Source organism: Plutella xylostella, chromosome 8, assembly GCF_932276165.1.
Source record: "Plutella xylostella chromosome 8, ilPluXylo3.1, whole genome shotgun sequence".
NCBI lineage: Eukaryota > Metazoa > Arthropoda > Insecta > Lepidoptera > Plutellidae > Plutella > Plutella xylostella.
The window spans coordinates 5,460,634-5,483,127 of record NC_063988.1 but is presented as its reverse complement, the minus strand read 5'-3'; the positions used below and the strand labels follow the sequence as shown (position 1 = coordinate 5,483,127).

At 38.0% G+C, this 22,494-nt stretch overlaps 1 protein-coding gene across 4 annotated transcripts in view; it reads right to left on the bottom strand.

The window, feature by feature from the left end:
• Positions 1-22,494, bottom strand: part of LOC105381663 (protein alan shepard) — a 105,820-nt gene that overhangs the window by 61,038 nt on the left and 22,288 nt on the right. The window contains exon 1 of one of the 4 annotated variants that reach the window (XM_038114784.2): positions 1,300-1,598. The exons of the other annotated variants lie outside the window; for them this stretch is intronic. The gene's annotated coding sequence lies outside the window, so the exon portion shown is untranslated. Of the gene's footprint in view, positions 1-1,299; positions 1,599-22,494 lie in introns of those variants that run through there. 4 annotated transcript variants of the gene reach the window in all.

Genomic DNA, 22,494 nt, shown 5'->3' with positions numbered 1-22,494 from the left:
CAATTCCATATGAAACGGAATAGCTACGTAGCTATAGCATATTAATTTTATTAACGGTATGAGACGGGAATGAATCAGCAATAAAAGTTGCAATGAACTCATTATACTTTTGATATCGGAGAAGATTAATGATGCACAAAGACGGTATTGTGTGATGTGCTGCGTAGGTTCATATAATTATGAACTAAATAAACTTAAAATAAGATCGTGTAATTTTTTCCAAAAACAGCATAACATACAGCTAGCTCTAGGGCTATACCTAGGTGATACAATAAAAATCATCGTATGCTCGCCGTTGAAAGTCATAAAACTCATAAATTAAAAGTCATTAGCGTCAATGACAAATTATATGTGTATAAAAAAAGTCATGTTAGACATTTACTTACACAGTTATCGAGTATGAAGTAAGTACTTATTAAGTTTGTAGCTCTGTCTTTTTTGTAAATATATTTTTTGTTTCTGCAATGTCGATCAGCAGGTAGGTACCTAAGCAGAATGCTTATCGTTTATCAGTATGTCCTTGCCAAGAGCAGGTTGATAAAAGATAACAGATTCTGTTCGCATTCTCTAGTTTTTATGTAAATGAATATTTGTCCACGATCAATTTTAGGTTTCATATTTAGGTAAGTACGTCTGGCTAAACTGAAAGTGTCAATAAATCATGCGTTGAATTTCCTGGGTTGAACAGGTTGATGGTTGTTAGGTAGCTACTATTGGCAGTTATCTAGGTATGGCGTACTGTAGGCGGGAGGTGGGAGCGGTGCAGAAGTTAGCATTACTTTACGCAACAGTCCCCGCCGCATGCATGATGCATGAGTGACAGGCGGGAGTCAGCTGACGGCGCCCCACGCCGGCCGCCGGCCCTGGGCCGTGCACCCCCTGCACCTCTACCCACAACGTTCCACATAAACTACAAAATAAAGTTTTGTACACTTGAAATTTGCTATTCATTTTATGTCCGTTTACATTTCCATGCCTCTATCGAGTAATTTTTTTATTCAAAACAAACCACAATTTTTCATCGACCGGCAAAGTAAACCGGCTCGCGGTGCCATCGCCTCCGTAAACCGACACTGTTTATCAACACTGGCCAGAGTCGGGTGCCTGAATGTCATTTTAAAATCAACGACGCAATTCCTTCGCAAAATCATCGGTCGTTGGCAGCCGAGTACTGGTAATCAGCGCGACGTGTGCATGCGATCCATCGAGGACGGAGATTCGCGAGCGGCTCGAAATAGAAATGCGAGCGAGGGTGGTATGTCAGGTCAGAGCACTGTGCAAGTGGAAGTCAGCACTCACCGCGCGCTGGCTAGCGGACGGCCAGCCGGTGCCGGCGACGAGCCGGTCAGCTGATCCGAGAGAGCGGAGAGCCGGCGCTATAGCGCTGGGGGCACGGGCGTTGGGGCACTGGGGCACTGGGCTGCTGCTCCGGGGCACGTGGCACTGCGCGGAATGCACTCGCGTCGCTGCTGGCTCACGATAGCACTACACACACGGTCGCGAGGAGTACGTCAGACGGAGGCGGCGTGCATGGCGTCTGTCCCGTGCTGCGAGCGAGACTGTCGAGCGGCGACTGCGGCGGGCGCGGGGGGCGGCCGCCCGCGCGACGCCCCGAGCCGCCCACTTCCTCCGATGAATGACAATAATGGAAGACGTTCAACTCGCCCGCAAACCGAATATGAATCATTGCATTAGGGTGCAGCCCTGCCCGAGTCCGGCCCGCGGAACTACGGCCCGGGGTGCGCGGCTCGCTGCGATAAATATTCATGAAGTTTTAGCTAGGTAGTTCCTGTAAAGCGGTGATAGATCTTCAAAACGTCTGACGTTTTTAACCGTAAATTTGCAATTTATTTTAACGCTGCGTTTCCTGAAAACACAAGTAGGTAGGTAGACTAGTGGGTTTAATGGTGTAGAGTGTGGTGCTGCAGACGAGGGTAGTTTCAATTAGCGGGCGGCGGCCGCGGCTGGCGACTCCGCCGGTGCTAATCTTATCTGCACTAATCTAATCCGGCGCGACGCCCTCTTGTGTTTACTTCCAATTGCGTCCAGTGAAGGTAAATTAGAGGTTTTTCTCCCGGGAGCGGCGCAATGAACTGAGACTGCCCGGAAACGGAAAGCGAGCGGGAAACTCATTGTTCACGAGCCCGTCTACTGTAAATGCATAAACGGATAACTCGTTTTTTTACATTCAAAAGTTTGGTTTATTTAATCAAGAAAAATCATAACGCGTGCAAGTATTTTATTAACGAAATTAATTGATACTTAAAGCATAATTAACAGATAACGCTGCAGCTCGCTATTTAATGTCCTAATAAATCAGTTTTATTTGATACACTTCTGTTACAGAGGCCGTTTGGAATCTAAAATTGAGAGAACGTATGAAATGTCTAGCCCGGCGCAGTCGGCGCACTGGCGATAAAATATAATAAATGTAAACGATATTTTTCCATCGTCATGTACTTACTTAAGTACCTAGGCTATGCCTACATGTATAAAATCTTTTTAAATGGAACTTATGGAAATATTTGTCTTAGTTTCAATGCGACAGTACTTACATTCACTTACTTGTAAGTACACAATACAGGCTGCTTTAAAATACATATACAAGTGATAAGTAAGGTTGATAAACTAACTTACCCATCTAATAGCTTAACCCATAGGCTTCCCCACCATAATTCTAGTATTTTAATATAATACTGTGAATATTCTTTCGTATCAATTCTCAGAAACTCAGAACCTTTCCACCGCGGAGCCCTCCGGCTATTGTTTGTATAATCAAAATCGATTGTTGTTGAATGAATCATTATTATGGCGGTTAAATGTTTACACAAACAGTAAGGAAATGAGGGTAACTTCTGAATCATTTATCTATAATTAAAACACGGCAGTAAAGTAGCTTTCGTACTAAGAGTCTGCGTATTACATAGAGATAAACTTGTTCAATAGTTTATTTCATTTACGGCGTAGTCGCTAGGGCCGTGTAGTGTAGCTATAAGGGTCCCTGACACGAGTTTTTATTCATTTTTGCTGCGCCTAAAGTTCAGGCTCGTCTAGACCGGTCCCGCCCACACGACGCTGATTTCTGCAACTTGGGCCCGCCATACAACTTGCTTTATTTCACTTTTTATCCTTTTGCAATATCTCGCGATACCACCCGTAACCTCCGCACTGAACCTCTATACTTACCTTCCATACTGCGATAGTTTGGCACCTACTTGCCACGCAATAAGGGATAGAATCGCCCGAGTCAGCTAGATACTGACTGTACTTGTCGATTGCTAATAGTTAAAGGTTCGTTCGCAGAAAAGCCACCTTTTAAATTAATCTAACTAATTTATAATTCCATCTTAAAAATATGTTTTGGTGAGAAAATTACTTATACTATGAATGAATAAGTACGTGGGTATTTAAATTACAGTTTAAAAACATGTTTATTTATAAGTTGAGACAAAGGTATGACATACACGTTTAACTATCTCGTGGTGAGATTATCTAAATCTAATCGGTAGTTAATGTATTCTGAGAAACACTGCAAGTCACAATTACAATAAGTAACTTTACTACAGGGGACAGTTATGTACCTCTATTACTGCTACATACACTCACTTTAACATATTATGTATCTTTTTTTGTAATGTAAATGGGAAAGTTAAGTGCTAATTTCTCCATAGTCGGTTAGAGAATAACCAGGTATTAGTGGTTGACTTTTGACAAATCTGTCAAGAATTTTATATGGAGATGACGTATAATTGATTAACCAATCCCTGGTCGGTTAGATAACCGACTATGGATAAATTGGAGCTAAGCCTCGTTTCCACTACAACATCACACAGCGCGAAACATCTTGTTTTACAACGCCAGCTGTAACGTCGCGTTCTATGGACTTAGCCGAAAATGTTTATCGGCGTGTGTTCATCATCATCATCATCTAGCCGGCGCTAGCGTAAATTTTTTCCTTTAGTGGATACCTACGCATCATTTATAGTTGGAAAAATAATACACCAAGTGGCCAGTAGACAAGGATATAGGTACCCCTCCTCCATTATGGTTATGGAAAAACCTAAATTGTATTCAGTAGGTACGTGATGGTAGTTTTGGTACATTTAACCATTTAAATATGTCATTTTTTGATATTTGCTTACAAATAGGTATAAAGTATTTAAGTATATTGCATATTAACATTATAAGCACGTATTAATTAAGATCTTTAAAATGATTTATCAAGGTATAAAAGATTAAATAACATTTTTGTTCATTAAAATTACTTGTACATTCACAAGTTAAACTGTTTAAATTATTACCGTCCATAAAAATTACACCCTTTATAACCCGTGACTCGGTAAGGGCAATAACAATCTTTAAGTAACATAATAAATATATTCTGGCCTTTTCATACAGCCTTTTTGCTACCATTGTAATATTAATTTTTTTGATACAATGTTACATAGCCCTTGTGATTTTATGATTATGGCCTTTAACACTTAAATTTGAATTTCAGAGCTTACGTTGTATTCAATGTGGCACCAAAATTGGAGTAGCACTTACAAAGTGGTTGGGTAGGAAGATGATTAAAATCTTCATATTGGCCATGACTTAGTGTTTTATTAGGTTACAAAGTTTCGTTATTCATGACATGATAGATAACAGAATGTCCTGAGACAGAGGCAGTTAAGGCATCCCACCCCGACATCAATAATCCCGGGCGGTTAAATCACGTATTATTTATAAAAGTAGCAAATAACATAATAAATAATCTTTCGATAACAGTCAGTAAATAAACTACCTAATAAACGACCTACAGCAAGTTTCAGTCTCGCCAAAATGTCACAAAAGTATTATTAACATTAGCTCGATCATTTATATTATTTTCAGTTGTAATCTGTTGCATTACGGCAACTCATTTATCTTGGAGCAAACCCGAGTACATGTCGGCGACACACGCCGGCTCGCACATTTCTCATATCTGTACAATTTTATACAATAATAAATCTACTTAGATATCCCCGTAAGCCCCCGAACTTACATTTGTTGAAAACAAAGTTTTTTCTCCCTCAAGACGAATCTGTGGATCTTAAGAAGCCCGAGCGCCAACTGAGATCACATTTGGTACATAATATAAGAAGCAGAATTCTCCTCATGCTTTTATTTTATGTATGTATTCTTAATCTTATTGAGTATGAATATATTTCTCCGGAAGAATATATTATCTAATATTATTGCCGATATAATGGATCCGGTTGACGCAGGAATTTCCAGCTATTTGGAAGCAATTCCGCAGCCAACATCGGCAGACTGAAAACCTACAACTAAAAAGTGATTACGGAAAAATAACCTTCTAAATTTCCCGCCAGCGATAACAAAACCACGAAATTGGATTTCTCGATGTTTATCTGCAGTTGTTGGTGACAGAACGAGTAGCGGAGCGGCAGCGGCGGCGGCGGCGGCGGTGGCGTCGAACAACTCTCCCCTTTTTCAGGGTTCCCGACCTCAGAATTTAAAAATAGAACCCTCTTACTGAAACGCTTCGACATCCCGTACTGGAACATGTTTGAATTTGTTACATGGAATCGTAAAAAAACATGAATTTGCTGAGTCATCGTGCACTATATCGGTAAGTTTGCGCGGAACCTTCATCAGGAGGACGCATTAGAGAGATTTCTTTTCTTATTACAGTTAAGGTTCATACTAAAAGAACGCTCAAGTCGTTTTGAGGCATAGGCCTCGTTAGGGAAAATCTGGCCACATTTGTCAAACGTCAAGTTCTGAACGATATGGGCTCCTATGGCGTATGTAAATACATCTTCGTGCCTGGTCCCGACATTCGGATAGCTTTTATCAAAATATTTACTACACATTAATATGTAGTAAATATTTTAATATGACGTATTCTTAATTATTTTTAAATCAAATTTGAAAACAAATTTCAGAAAATTATATAATTAATGCTTTTAGCATTAAGTTCACCCTTTGTACTTTTATTTGTAATATTTGTACAATGAAGAATAATAAAAAAAATGTAAGCATGATACGAGACTTCACAGTTTTGACTAAAATTTTCTTTGAAATTGATAGATGCATAGTTGTTAATTGGAATAGAATTGCTAGATTTCCTGAATACTGAACAAGTAAGTTTTCATAGCCAAGAAACCAAAAATTGTTACAACTAGCCCCCCGCTCCCCTAATTAAATTATAAATAGAATTCGAATAAATTAAAATTAAAATTCAAAATTAAGGTATAAAAAATTAGCATTCATTTTTTTTTATTACTTACTCTTATTTATACATATTATAAGTACTTACTTATAAGTGTTCCTAGCTATAGGCCCGTGTTTAAACTTTTCTCGTAAATCTCGAGATTAGGGACGTCAAATGCGAGTACATTGTTGGGAATAAATTGTAAGTTTTTTCTTTAAATTAACATTTTAAACTAAGGGCAAGGAAAAATTAATCGATTTTACGTTTATCGATTGTGTTCGGACTCTGGACCCTAAACATTTACAATACTTTTTTGTACATTAGACTTTGAAAAGGCATTTATTGATACAAAAGAGAATTAGGCACCTACCTAAGTATCTTTTCGAAATACCAAGGAGGTAACCATTAATCCTTACTATCCTTACTTATATATATATATATATATATATATATATATATATATATATATATATATATTATATATAATATTATAAATGCGAAAGTAACTGTGTCTGTCTGTCTGTCTGTCTGTCTGTCTGTCTGTTACTCTTTCACGCCAAAACTACTGAACGGATTTGAATGAAATTTGGTATACATACGGTCTAGACTCTAGACCCTGGGAAAGAACATAGGCTACTTTTTATCCCGGAATTCCCACGGGAAAACTTAGTTACATATTGTTATATCTTGGACAATCTATTTTAGTTCATTCTCATTTTAACAGACAATTAAGGTAAGTAAGAAAAGTGTAAACATAGCTGTGCAGCCGACTGTACTCAGAATAGTCGTCTTACGTACACAGAACACTGAGGAAATAGTTCGAGACTACAAACTTTGCCCACTTGTGGAGTAACTAAAGATGATGGATTAAATTCAACTTGCTACATTGTTTACCTGCTTCCTAACTATTATAAACTGTCCTTCTCGCTACGCTTGACGGTCTGTAGTTTTCATATTTCTTTTTCCATTTAAGTGTATTTATAAGCAACTAGCTGTTCCCGCGCGCTTCGCTTCGTCTTAAAAAGTTTTCCCGTGGGCATTCCGGGATAAAAAGTAGCCTATGTTCTTTCCCAGGGTCAAGACCGTATGTATACCAAATTTCATTCAAATACGTTCAGTAGTTTTGGCGTGAAAGAGTAACAGACAGACAGACAGACAGACAGACAGACAGACAGACAGACAGACAGACAGACAGTTACTTTCGCATTTATAATATTAGTTAGGATTAGTTAGGATTATGAGACCGTATTAGTAAATTCTCGTGCCGAGTGAGGGTTTGCCATCTTGTATCTTTTGAAGATTTTACAACTTACATACGTTACAACTTATTCAATATTATATAAAATTTTACAACTTATATATGTAACGGTTAATGTTAGATGCGAAGATAAACCAGGAGGTGTAATTTAGTTAAAGTTTTGTTATTTAATTAACTTTACTACTACAATTAAAAAAGCTTCTTAGGATGGGTTTAACCGGTCAATGCTTAAGTTAAGGTTAATGCGAGTAATATGTATTTTCTTATCCAGAAGAAATTTAGATATTTTACTTATACATTTACACGATTGTAACTGTTTTAAAAATAAATAATAATACCTAATACAGACACGAGATCGGAGGCCGTGCGAAGGCCCGCCATTCCTTGGCAACACTTCAATGCTGCAAATCCTAGCAGTAGCATGATTCCGCAATGAGAAAGCTACGTTATGCGTAGATTGTACGTAGGCACTAGGCAGTACCTATAATTAGCAGTGTAAAAAAAAGGTATTAAATATTGCTTACAAACATAAATATTTATATTGTTTTGCATCAAAGGTGTTCTATCTATTTCTAAATAATCTAATCTAATAAAACTCTTATGTCGAATATATAATATACTAGCTGTTTCCGATAAATACATTTTTCCATATGATAGAATATATAGAATTACTCACGTAAACTAAAACCCTGTAATTTTGCCTAATGCGAATAATTAGTCTCCACTAACTCAATACGGTTATTTAATCAGAATTATGCGCTGTTGGTTTGTACGACTGGTAGCAAATTCCTGGCATTTACTGGCACGTAAATTCGGTTTACATTTTGCGGTTGCCCCGTGTGCTAATCACATTTCAGAATCTATCAATATTGGTTGGTATTCGATCAATCCGTAACTATAGATTAATATTTTCTATTCGATTTTTCACACATAGATAGTTAAATAACAAAAATGTATGTAAGTATAGTGTATCAAAGCTTCTCTACATATGTATATGTTTCAGTTGCATCTAAACTCATTCGTGAGTGTTTTTTCAACTAGAACAGAAATATGATTAAACCGGGCGGTGTAATCCGCGCGGGTCACTCAGTGGGCGAGTCGTTCTAACATGATTATGATTAAACCTCTGTCAGCCCTCGTCCGCCGGCAGAGCAAAGAGACCCGCCACTGGAAATAAACTTTACCGAGTTACGGCCAGATTGGAAACTGATTCAAACGGACTAGTTTCGTTTACCGCAATTAAAACCCTCTCCATCTCTACAACGGGAAACCCGAGTATTTTTTCAAACTGTTTTGTTCATCATAAACTTGATTCAACCTATAAAATGAATATTCAAGCCGATGCCTTAATTAAGCTCATCTGGGGCCCGTTTAAAAATGTTTGCTAGCAAAAAGCGACGCGCAACATTAACATTATAAACGTGGACGTGCCGATAGAAATTCATGATTCGCAGAAGTGTTGTGCAGCGGCGGCGGCGGCGGCGGCGGCGGCGCATTACTGCAGGCGGCCGGCGTGGCCTGGTGGTGGACGTGGTGGGCTCCCGCACGGAGGCACGCGGAGGTCGGGCGGGAGGCGCGTGGCACGGTCAGTCACCGCCGAGCCCGTTACGTCAGACCCGCATGCCACAATTAGATCACCACCAGACTCGCAATGCCTATCCTAGACGCGGCCACTCGCCGCATGCGAGGGAGTATCATTTAGAACCGTTAACAACCGGTTTTCCACGAGATTACCCATATGCGCGTTTTTCTCCGACATTCCTCCTCACTAGGCACTTTATTGACGCTGCATTTCAATAATGATCTGTCTTTTTCTCCACGGGGCAGTGAGCTCTGAAATGTAATTTAAGTTTTCAAACGGCACGCTTCCCATTCCACGTTTCCTTTGGCGAGTTAAAACATCTTAGTAGTTTTGTGGTTACCTCATTGCGAGAGCCTTTCTTTGTGGCTAGTTCCCGTTTGTACAGCTCTTTGTTGAATTCTAATTTTCCAGGCGCGTATTTATGGGTTTAACAAATTGAAGGCACAAATAGAGAAACTGGCCGAGAACTCACCGGACTTGTGCAATTATGTACGTAGTTGATTTCTTGCGGTAGCTTGAAATTTATTTAGCTTTATATGTAACTATCTTTATATTTAATAGACAGTCGCGAAAATCAAAACCTAAGAACTGCGCGGAAGTTGGATTTGTAAACTCTTCCGTGAAATCTCATCGTAATCCTAACTTATATTATAAATGCGAAAGTAACTGTGTCTGTCTGTCTGTCTGTCTGTCTGTCTGTCTGTTACTCTTTCACGCCAAAACTACTGAACGGATTTGAATGAAATTTGGTATACATACGGTCTAGACCCTGAGGAAGAACATAGGCTACTTTTTATCCCGGAATTCCCACGGGAAAACTTTTTAAGGTGAAGCGAAGCTCGCGGGAACAGCTAGTATTTTATATAGGAAAATTCGATAGAGACTGTTTTTGCTCTCTAACGTTATGTAGGTATGATAAATTTTGACAAATAAGTAAGTATAACTGTTATAATTATGCAAATAAGCATCTATCTAATAATAAAATAGATGACGAGTAATTGATGTCATGACGCTTGAGTCATGGTGAGCCATTGACTGCAAGGCCGTCGAACCACGTGGCACCCACTACTGTATCCAGAACTGAATCATACAGAATTGAAATACGTAGGAGCATTGCACTCTCTCTTTTATTACCTTGTTATGTGTACAAAGTACATAAGCACATTTGCACGCATTCGTTATTTCCAGTTTCCTTTTGACGTAGGTACCAACCTTACGCACATATTATTTGTAACGGAAAATCGTGGCTTTGTTTCCGCGTTTTTAGTAGATTTTCATGAAAAAAGGTGGGTATTATGATGATGATGATCAGGAAAACAGATAAATTTAAATTTACTTTTAATGAGAGGTCGTTTAGCGCTTCACCTCTTTGTGAGACTTTGTGATTGGTGATGTTATTAAATTTTAGACTAAAAACTATGTACCATGGTTTCATTTAGGCATTTTATACACTTCGTTTACCTAACCTAGTCACCGCCTCCTCTATTTTTCTATGAAAATCAATAATCAGTTAAGTAGTTAAACATCAAAAAATCGAGACCTGACGAAATAAAGTAAAGGTCTCGCAAATACCTAATGATTGAATGTATCATCCTCGGTGTATATCTACTTATTTATTGAATGAAGCGTAGTTCGTCGTGGATACAAACAACTTTGTACATAAACGAATTAATTTACCAAGTAGACAAGACATACAGCCAAGTCGGTGGGAAGTTTAATCGATGACTATGAAATACTAAGTTGGTCCCGTACAATGGAGCTGCAAACTTACCACCTCGCGTATCGCTGGCATTCTGAACAACTTGTTACGTACTGTTGTAGCTCTGTTGTGTTGTAGGCATAGCGTACCTGCTTATAACATAATAATTATGACGAAACAAATATCATTTAGCACACGTAGTGTTTTGTTGTAGTGAAGCTACCAACAGCTGTTGTAAAGTCCTATGATTAGTAAGTACTTGACAAATATTCTTATGGTATGTGCTATTATGTAACTCGTAGAAACAATAAACGGAGCCACTAAATAAAATTACTTGAAAAATCCAAATTGATTTAGAAAATAGTAGTGCCCACTTAGGACTCACGTTAGTTTTTAATTTGCTCGCAGAAAAGTAGCGAAGCTTGCAGCCCGCTTGTGTTCGTAAATGGTTTGTGGCTCGGCCGGAGTGGCTATACTTAAATGTTAATTGATTGAGGCAGGTCAGGCCTCCTGGCACTAACCAGCTTAGCTGCACTGTGCCACCCCATCTGTTGTTGCTGCAGAGATTACTGACTGCTCCATCGTCCTGCAGCCCGTGGGAATACACGCAAATGGTGTATCGAACGAGTTTTGGCCATAGGATATCTAGCACGTGGTTGTCAAGAGAATTGCGTGTTTAGCGTTTTGTTTTATTTTATATTTATACGATATACAAACCATGAGTATCGCGACCTTATAAGTAATGAAACATTTTCGGTAGGTATCTGATAGGTACATTGTGATCTCATCGGAAAAAAATCCTGATAAAATACCACCCGTAAGTCCGAGGTTCTCTAATCGTAAATAAATCATAGAAATGCCACGTCCATATTCATGAAAAAACAAACGCATTCCAATAAGTCTCATAACTTGAATACCACATTTTTTTCAGACGTAGATACACATGTGGACACTAAACTTATAACTCCCATACATTTGAATCGGGGGTAAAAAACTACAATGGAAGGTTTTCCAAAGGGGGTTGTTTCAGGTACTTGGGTAGGTTTACAAAGCGGTGGCGTTGGCGGGCGGTGGGTATTGAACCTCTTGGGCTGCAGTGTCTGAAGGGCTAATACTCGACTCGGCCCTCCGTATAACGCCACTTCAGCGCCATATTCCCTGATATCGAATAGCCTATATAGCCTGAATGATATATCAGATAAGACTCTGCAATCTACGTGTAGTGTGGGCGAGCGATGAGCGGACTATATGCAATAGATATTGTGCTGTGGTGTATACTTTTTCGACGTGTATGTATAGTGTAGGTGCCGTCAAGGCCTTTTTCATGAAATGAAAATCTATTTATTGCCTTTACGCGTAATGAACAGAGGGATATACCAGTAAGGTAGGGTTTTCGTTTTACTAGCTACCTCACACAAAAATGCACACTAAAATGTATGAAACAAGAAAATATTTTTATGATGACAGGATCGCATTCGGAAATACAAGTTGGCAATTTAAATATTCGACCATTGTTCTGACTCACATCGTTATCGTTAACTTATCAGTCGTTAAATACTTCGGTCGCTAGGCAGACGCTGAATCAGCTGATTCCTATCGCCTTATCTACCCACATTCTGAACTTGGCATTTACAAAGAAGCTAAAGTAAAATACTAACAATGATATTACAGGAACCTACTTTACTTGTTCCTTGAAATGATTGATAAAGGACGCTCATTTGTTAGCAAAAATAATTTGTTGTCAAGTTTGATAAAGTATTTAATGAGACGATATTTCTTGATGTGTCTACGGCGATAAGGCTCACGGCAATGAAACAAGCATCTTTTGTACTTCGCTAGCTGATTTATCGTCCACATATTTAGCGGCTTGCATTCCGCGCAGCAATCTCAGGCGGCGCAGGCGCTTATCTTGCAGATTTATCTCCACCTATTCGCACATAAGCTGAATTATGTGCAAGAACGCGACTAATAAGCGTCCTTTAAGGCGAGCCCGTACCATTGAATATGTCTAAATTGCAGACGCAAAAATGTGCAAGTAAGAAAACTGCAGTAATAGAGATGCCCGGCGAGGATAAATGAAAGAACACGCGTGCCGGGGAGGGCCGCCACATGACAAATATCCTGATGCAATGAGGTGGCCATTCTGCACATACAGCACACAGCCGGCCATTGTGCGCGGACAAAGGCCGCAGACTATGAGCATTCACGAGCAGCTAGAACTTCCACCAGGAACTTAGGAAAAAACTTTCTTACAGCGCACCTTTTCAGCATTCTCCTCGTAGGCACTACACGCCGCGCAATTTAATGACTTCCCCGCGTATTGAGGATTAAAAGAAGTCAGCCCAATCGGTAAAGTTTAAAATTATGGCGTGATCAGTATCTTGACTCGAATATAATGGACGCCGGCTCGATATTTTTACTTTAATCACATTGAATGGGCGCTCGTTCAAAACATGTTTACAATATGGTAATATAAATAAATATACGATTCATAACCAATAAGATTCAAGTTCAAAAGTCAATGAACGGCATCGAGATTATTTGTGTCGTGGGAAAAAATGGAGGGCTACTTGCAAGAAGGCACTTGAAATGACTTGAGACGATACATACACGTATATAGACGTGGTAGGTAGGTAGCTACAGCAAGTGGATTCGATAGTTGGCATCTATTGAGCTTCACATGGGAGGATGAGGATCAAATAGAAGGGGCCGAGTGCGGGCAATAACTCAAGCACTGACAATTGAACCCTTGTTCCGATGCACATGAGCTCCGTAATTTCGGGACAAACACTTAACATAATTTCGTGGAAATTGGACATTTCCTGTTATATGTATTAATAGACTGCTTTTACATACAAAACTGAAATATTTGATACTTTATTCACTGCCGGTAGCACCGACACTAGATATACATACGAGTATTTCAATTTCATTTGAATCATTCCAAGGTAGATATTTCCAAGCCGCACGGGATAAAATAGTTACACGAACGCAATTTTATATGCGAAATAATTTATCTCTCATTAATTACTCATGGAATTAATAAGCGTTATCAATTTGTCGGAATATCCATTATTTGTGTAGGTTTGCCATGTTTTATTGTCATTATTAAACGTGGTCTAGTTGGTAATTGCATTGGTATTTTACTTTATTTAACTTCCAAAAAGTTTGTTCCTTTTGATTTTTTGTTATAAGTACAATGAATGAATAAAATTCAAAGTGCTATCAATGAAAAGTAGTACATATACTTCTTAGGAAGTTAAATTATACTAACCCGAGTAAAAATCTGCTATCTGCAATGACAGATCATTATGAATATTTTCAGCGTAGAACCGATACCGGTAGCAGTTACAATAGAAGTGTCCGTTGTTTTAAGGTATGGGGTCTTTAGGACACTGGATATTTTATTTTTATTTTATTTTATAATATTTGGAGAACTTACAGCTACAACACAATATGAACATATCAGGTAAATAGCTACTAGCCAATTTCAAGTTGCCACATATGGTTCCAAAGGTAAGGCTTGCATTCTAGAACCCATCTCTTCGCTATTCAGCGATTCGATATGATAACAATAATCTATGTTATTTCAGTGCAATTGAAGTTAGGTACTTATATATATTTTACGGCTTGCAAATAAAGTTTATTATACTTATAACAAAACAACCCCAAACGAAGCAATTCATAATATTAAAGTACATACATGTACATACGTGGCGCATTAGGGCATTTTAGCCACACAAATATATTTATTTGTTACTTAAGCTGTCCATTGCGAGCTGGATAAGGATGGATTGCCTAATGAGCAGCAGTGGACACGGCTGTGCACTTGACACAGCCATTGTAAGTGATTGATGGTTCGCCGCTTTTATTCTAACAGTACGCTCAATATATCTACACCTAAGTAATATACCACTAGTGTGTCAAACAAAAATGGACCGTAATGTAAAAGTATAATCATACTCGTAGAAATAATCATAATTATAATGATCTTGGTGAAGCCGAAATAATAAAAGGACCTTTTTCTAAATGATTACGGTGTAGGGAAACTAAAAAAAATGTCATGCTGAATATATTTTCAGACAATTGGACTCCAAAATCTACAACTGTATGAGATATGCATAAAATTTTCACATAAAAGAAACCATATTTTAAATACTATACGAATATACGAGGAATACGACCAGATTGATAGAATATAGCATATAATAAAGTTCATGTTTATGTACCAATAAACGCGTTGCCCTGATTTCATACGGGGTTTTCTATTAAAAAAAGCTTTCGTGATTTACGCGCAGCTTTATGAATCGATCCGGTGGAATGAGAATAAGTTTTAAACGGTAATAGAAAAGTTTGACACTTCCAATAACTTCCATGTCAGCGGCGGGTAAACACGGATTCTTTGAAAGTCATCTGTTCTTATTTTTTAAACTCATTTTTTTCTCATGAAACTTTTGAGAATAATCATGAATAAAGTTTGGAAGTTGGCGTTAAGTTTAATTCATTCTCGTGGTCTTTTTGTATTTTGAGTGTGACACGGAGAAGGCTGGCCGGCACTATACATGTGCGCTTTCCTACTAGCCTGGTACACGCCAGTAGAGAAAGCGGACTTTTAGTGTTACATAACTTATTAGATATTAAAAATGTAGTTTCGATCATTATTATGAGAGTTATTTTAATAGCACTAAAGTCAAATATTCGTCGCCTGGCATTGTTAACAATCAAGAACGTAATGCGAAATAAACGTAGATAGATAGATAAAATATTCTTTATTTGTACACAAGAATAGATTATACAAAGCTTAACACATAGGTACAAAAAAGGCGGTCTTATCACTAAAAACGATTTTTTCAAGACAACCTTTAGGTGGAAGAATATTTATGTTCAGATAGGGTCAAGTGTACTAAAGAATTTATTAATTAACTATAAATACCTACAAACTAAACAATATACTTACGTGAAATTATACTTATATACCCATAACAATCATATATATCATATAATAAACTACATATACCTACATAAATATAATTATCAGATTATAACGTACTTATTCGTACAAAGACTCTGAATGTGTGCCTTTGTAGGCATAGCTCGTTACACATACACACGTTACCATAGTCATAAAAGCGAACATTATGACGTTTGTCTAGTAACGACCTAGACCTTTATTACTTCATTATGTCGGTGTTCAGATCTGTATCGTTTAGAGTGATTGCCTATATTTTATTGTAAACTCTTACGGCTAATGGGTTAATATAAGGGTTCGCTTAGCATTAAAATGTACATACCTATAAGTAACTACTAATAGTAACGGATTAGCTCTAATGTTATACAGGTAGAATTGTATCCACACATTAAATGATGGATAACTGAGAAGAGAACAGTACCAGGCCAATGATAATCCGTTTTATGTCCGTTAAGACATACTAAAATATAAAACTACGATTGTTTGAAGGGACTACATTGGTTATTGGTGTAAGGTTTAAGTACACAAAGCCTCTCATCTCAGGTTGTCACTCGCTCATGCTAGGCATATAAAGGTACATTCACACACAGTTCTCTTCTCTCCCAACTTGCGTTGCAGTAACTCGGTCGTGCAGATAGAACAATGCGCCGACGTGGCAGCCTCACAAGGACTTTCTTTCCTACATTTGACACGGAGGTGGAACAAAGAAAACGTCATTTGCAATTGCAACTAACCGCCGCTCGTATACGCAGCTACGACTCTAGGGGCCACAATAAAACTTAATGCACCTACTCGAAGAATATGCTTTTATTCTTTTTAAGAACACAATAATCGTTATGAAAACATGTTGTCTCTCTAGCGTTTTTCTTTGAGCACTATTGGCCGGCCTTACGGCGCCCTAACCTATTGAGCTGTGACCGTAAAAGGGGACCCGAAACAGCCTAAATGGGACTACACGCACTGAATTTTTCAAACGTTTTACGGGTCTTTACTCAACCCCTTGGCTTGTTGGGCTTATTTACACAGATTCCTTGTTACTAACGCAATAAGACACGGCGGTAGTTGGTTTGCGATATTTGACTCGCGGCGCGGCGCGGAGTGGCGCTACGCGGCACTCAATTGTTCGCCACGAACTCACACTCGCAAATCTAATCTCACTTCGTTTGCGCGGCTACAAATATTTCCCATTTGTTATTGCAATATTTTCTAGTTCGCTTTTCCACAATTGGCATACCGGGAAACGGCGACCCTTCTCAGCTAGAAGTTCCATTAACAAGCTAGACAGTAAGGAATTCAATAAAATCCTCCGGAGTCGAAGGCGGGTATCCGCCTTTCTGATAAAGTGAAAATTATACGTTCCCGAAAACAAGAGAAAGAAAACTACTGATCCCCGAGCTGCATTAACTTTGTTGAAGGGAGCGAATTACATACGATCCACGAGGGAGAAGTTACTACAACACACAGTTTAACATAACATGCCTCGGCGAAGGCTACCTTTTTAACCCTTGGGCTGGAAACAGGTGTTGCGAACTCCGCTGTTTGATAAACGCTCAATCTAATAAATGGATCTTGGAAAATTGATTCTTGTGATAGATGCTGCCTTGCGTCGTTCTTGGAGAGTTATAGTTGGGTAATTTTGGAAAAAATATATATTTTAGGAATACCGAACACTACACTTAAACGGTAGGTAGTAGGTACACTTTTGAAAGATTTACCTATTCAAATCGCTCCCGCTTTGTACAACGCCACGCTGTATGAAATTATGCAGTATAGATTTGAGTTGAGACAAGGTAGAAGCTTAACCGTATTATGAGAGCAGGAGCTCCAGCAAGTCTACAGGCAAATTTACTTAAATCTCGCCCAAATATGAGAACGCAAATACATGAGACGACTCGGTTGGTAATCTGCTGTTACTTCAGTATACGAAGGCTTACAGAAATCCACACAAACATTCCAATAATGTAGCTACTTGTACCGGCGGAGTAATCGCTGGGAGAGTAAGTAGAGGAGGAATGCCTGCGACCCCGACGCCGCCGCCGCCGCAGCCTGATCGAGACGAGCGGGATATATAAAAAGCTCGGCAAACTCTAAAATGGAGGAGGAAAAATCTCACAAAAAGCGAGAACGAACTGGAATTAAATAGTCGTATCTCTGGGGTGACAGTGGGAATCCATCAGTGGGCTCGATTGCCGCGATAAAGGCCCCCCCACCCCGCGCCCCGCCCGCACTCGCCATCGAAACATAAATCGTAATTTGATCGCCCTCCTCCCTCCCCCCGCGCCCCGCGTCGGCGATGAGAATAAACATTATTGTGAATCTACACAATTTTATGCGGGTCAAAAAGTTCCCATATCGCGCGGCTCCATACCAATCGGAATATAAAAAGTCTAATTGACGCATTCATGTCTCAATGGTATCATTAGCATTGTAAAGTTATATATTGAAAGTTATTATTATCGATTAACTTGTAAGTGCTTAACTATTTGAACTTAGCCCGCTTGCCTGTATTCTGAGAATTATAAATTCTGAGAGCTGTAATCTTTGTAAAACTCGACATTATAAATTATATAAAAGTTTGTGAGTGATGTTTGTAAGTAAGTGAATAAGTAAGTATGTATATTGTGTATATATGTATTATACATATACTATAATATAAATTATTACGTATCCAAGTATCAAATATCCAATAAGGCTATATCGTGGGTTTGCGGGAAAAAGCTATCAAGTAGGTGGGCATTCAACGACTGAAAACTTACTGACTAGCTCTAATCCTTGTTGACTAACCCTAGTTCAAATTCAGGTGTTGTCACCGACACTTAAATAAGAAGAACCGAATACTTAGATACAGTTCAAGCAGAAACCAACATAAGTACATGTACATACATAATTGTACAATATCATAGTTAAAGGTGCACAATTCCTTTGATATTCACGAACAACTTCATTTAACCGATTCCGAGTTTGAAATAACTTAGATTCAAAATCATAAATCAATTTTAATTATAGGACAGTTGTTTTTGTTCCCCCCTCACATATCGCGAACTCTACAGTGTCCCCCCAACCCCCATTCCGCGAACTGCCAATGACTGCGATGAAATCAGCGGTTCTAATCTGGCCGTTTTATCTACAGATGCATAAATATAACAAAATATTTCATGCAAAATGTGTCATTTGACGTTTGAGTGTATTTGACACAAAACTATGAAACAACTTTAGAAATGTGTCAGATTGTGATAAAAAGAATTAAAAGTGTATAGTGTGACAAACTTATCTGTTCCGGTGAGAGCGAACTTAATTGATCCATATCTCATTACTTACTAATGAATTGTATATTGTAAATGATTAGATGGGTTTATTAACACCGCAAGAGCGAATTAACAATACAAGTAAACTTAAAATCTTATAGAATTAAGGAATATTAGTAATTTATGTGAGCTGTCACCGGAACAGATAAGTTTGTGGCACTGTATAGTGCCACAAACTTATCTGTTCCGGTGACAGCGAACTAAATAGATCCATATCTCATTACTTACTAATGAATTGTATATTTTAAAACATTAAATGGGTTTATTAACACCGCAAGAGCGAATTAACAATACGAGCAAACTTAAAATCTTATAGAATTAAGGAATATTAGTAATTTATGTGAGCTGTCACCGGAACAGATAAGTTTGTGGCACTGTACCTACTTATAAAGGATTTCAGTCTGGATAAAACTGCCATATTTGAACCGCGGAGCCGTATTTCTACTTATCATATTTTATTTTATTTACGTTTAAAATGTATTATGTTATTAAATTGTTTGCATTTGCTAATTTCAAGCTTTACTGCAAACTTTACTATATTGTCGAAGTTAAGATTAATCCTTACAACAAGGCTATACTTTATTCGCGTTAAAACAGCGTGGCAAAGTCGATGAACATCAACCATCCTCAAATCAAGTTTTAATAAGCTTTGTATATTTAGCCAGTGTCTACCTCGTGGCATTGATTGATTTTCAGAATCAAATCACAATTATGCCGTTATACCAATAGTCAATATAATACACATTGGGTATAATATGAAACGATAAGTTCACACGTCATTTCTTATTTTAAAAAGTAAAATGACATTGCCCGTTTAGGTTGATGATCTATTATAATTCAACCCTAAAATCACACTTCTCATGAATCAAACTATGTAAACCGCAAAGAACCATGAGTCCCACTTAGGGCATGCAATACCGCAATACCGGTATTGGTAATACCGGTATTAGAGACATAATTCACGCTTTTTTCAATACCGGTATTGAAAGTTAATACCGGTATTGAAGTAATACCGGATTCGGACTTTTTTAGGCTATAATAAAGCGATTAAGATATAGTTTTCCTATGTACTGTGAAAGCGCACTTGTTTCCAACCGTTTGATGCAGTTTTCGGCCGTTTGATATCTTCTGTTGACCATACGTAAACGGACACTGGATGTAAAAATAATAATTTTTTGTAAAATTTAAACTTTAATACTCAATTCTCGTAAAAATCTATTACAAAAAACTGAATTTCATTGCTTTTTCTCGTTTTATTTTGACCTAAACGACCTTTAATCACAATTATTTATTACAAGGAAATCTAATACCGGTATTAATACCGGGATCCCGGTATTGAGTTGCAATACCGGAACTCAATACCGGTATTGAAAATAGTTCCGGTATTGCATGCCCTAGTCCCACTGTACAAGAAGACTCATGGTTCCCACTGTACAAGACTGTACCTACGGAAACGAAATTTACATGGAAACGACAGCAGCAACTTGTCAATCTTGTTTTTGTCTCTCGCTGAACAAAATTTTCATGGAAATCAGGACACAATCATAAATGTCTACCTACGTATTCACATTTTTATTATTATTGGAACACATTCAACACACATACTTCAGTTTGATGCTTGTGGGGCGGGTGCTTCTTATTCAAAACTATGTCTGTAAAAGCTGTTGTAGCGAATTGTAACGTAGCTAGCTCGTTTTTAATAAAATTATCCAAGTTATGTGTATATCCCTCATGGCTACTGTTAATTAAAAAAATAGTGATTAACACTTTGTGATAAAAGTTTTCTGTAACTTTAAAGATAAAAATTACGGTAGCTTACAACGTACACACACAATAATATCCTGACCTGAGGAACTTTTAATCATTCACAATTTTTCTTTGCTTTTCCCACCCGTATACCGACAAGTATACTTATATCTTTATTTAAGAGAGTACATATAAATGACATGTAAATTACCCGATTTCAAAGTAAATTGCCTTTTCGTCACTACCGCGGAGGTTAACAAATGAAAACCCATATCGTTCACGTATTGTTATTCACCCTTGCCGTTCCATACGAATATAAATTACAGGCTGTTCGTAAGTACCTGACAGAGAGAACAGAAATGAAACGTACGCATATTTAGCATCCGCAGAGGAATCACAAGTTTATTAAAACACGCTTTGTTGCTTTGAAATTCGCACAAATGTCTCTTTGAATGTAACGCGGGCGGCTCGCGGTCTAGCATAGTGCAGGTACAGTGTTGTGGTTGCTATGTTTTTAGTCATCTTGTGAGTACCACATACTTAACATGGATCTTTATAGTCACAAATAGAAAATACATATTGATGAAATTAAGAAATAAATAGGGTGAGGTTTAAGCAATAAGGCATATAGTTCTAAGTGATTTAACAAGACTTTCTAAGTCTATCATAATTATCACATACTGTAAGTATTTACCATTCGTATGGTGGTTATATTTTGCTACGCAAACGAGCGTTAGACCTGCTGTCAGAGTGTAGAGATCTAGAGATGCACTCCGAGATTAGCCTTATAATCCTTATATGTATAAATCAATAATTTCTACCACGATACGCTGTTTATCAAGTTACCATTATTATAACTGATAGTCATGAAGAAGCAATTCCATTTATCTGTTTCATATTTTCTATAACCAGATAAAAGCTTAGATACCTATATCATAATAATATTATTCGGTTATCAAAATTTATTAAATATTTTGACGTTTAATAATAATAGTGTTATATGTTGGGTAATAATCCACCTGATCAATTTTACTAATTGAATTCTTCAGCGCCTGATTGAACAATGAGTGAACAATGATCAAATGATCATCCTTAATGATGTTTATGAATAAAGGTACTATATATAGTCGAGTATACTTCCATCAACATTGCCATCACTACACTACCCACAACAACAAAAAAACATTATCAACCAATAGCACTATCATGTATTTGGAGCTATCAGCGCGCATTCTAGTGTCTCCTAATGAGTGTGTGTGCGACTGTACCCCCTTATCTAGGGCGGGAGGGTCGCGCCGTGACGTCAGAGCCACACGCTGGGCTCAGCTGCCGGTGAGCGTGGGCGGAGGTACAGTCGGCTATATACATATGTGAACAATTTTGTATCAACAATAAAGATAATGATTATTTAACGTTTAGTTAGGTTGCCGCCGACTGACTAAGAATAAGATGAAGAAACCATCAATTGAAATGGAATACCATTGGTTTGTTTGTGAAAGTTGATTTCCATATTTTGTTACTTATACTTAATAAGCGTACTTATACATGTGTGTGGAGCTGACTGTACGTACACTTATCAAGTGTTTATCGTCCGCCATGTTCTAATCATGAGCGAACGTCAACTGATGTTCTATCAACGTACCCGTTCAGCTAGCGACAATCAAAGGACTCGCATTTGTGAGGTCTGACGGTAGGAAAACCAGCAACCTCTACACGGGTTCGTTATCGACGTCGCTCCA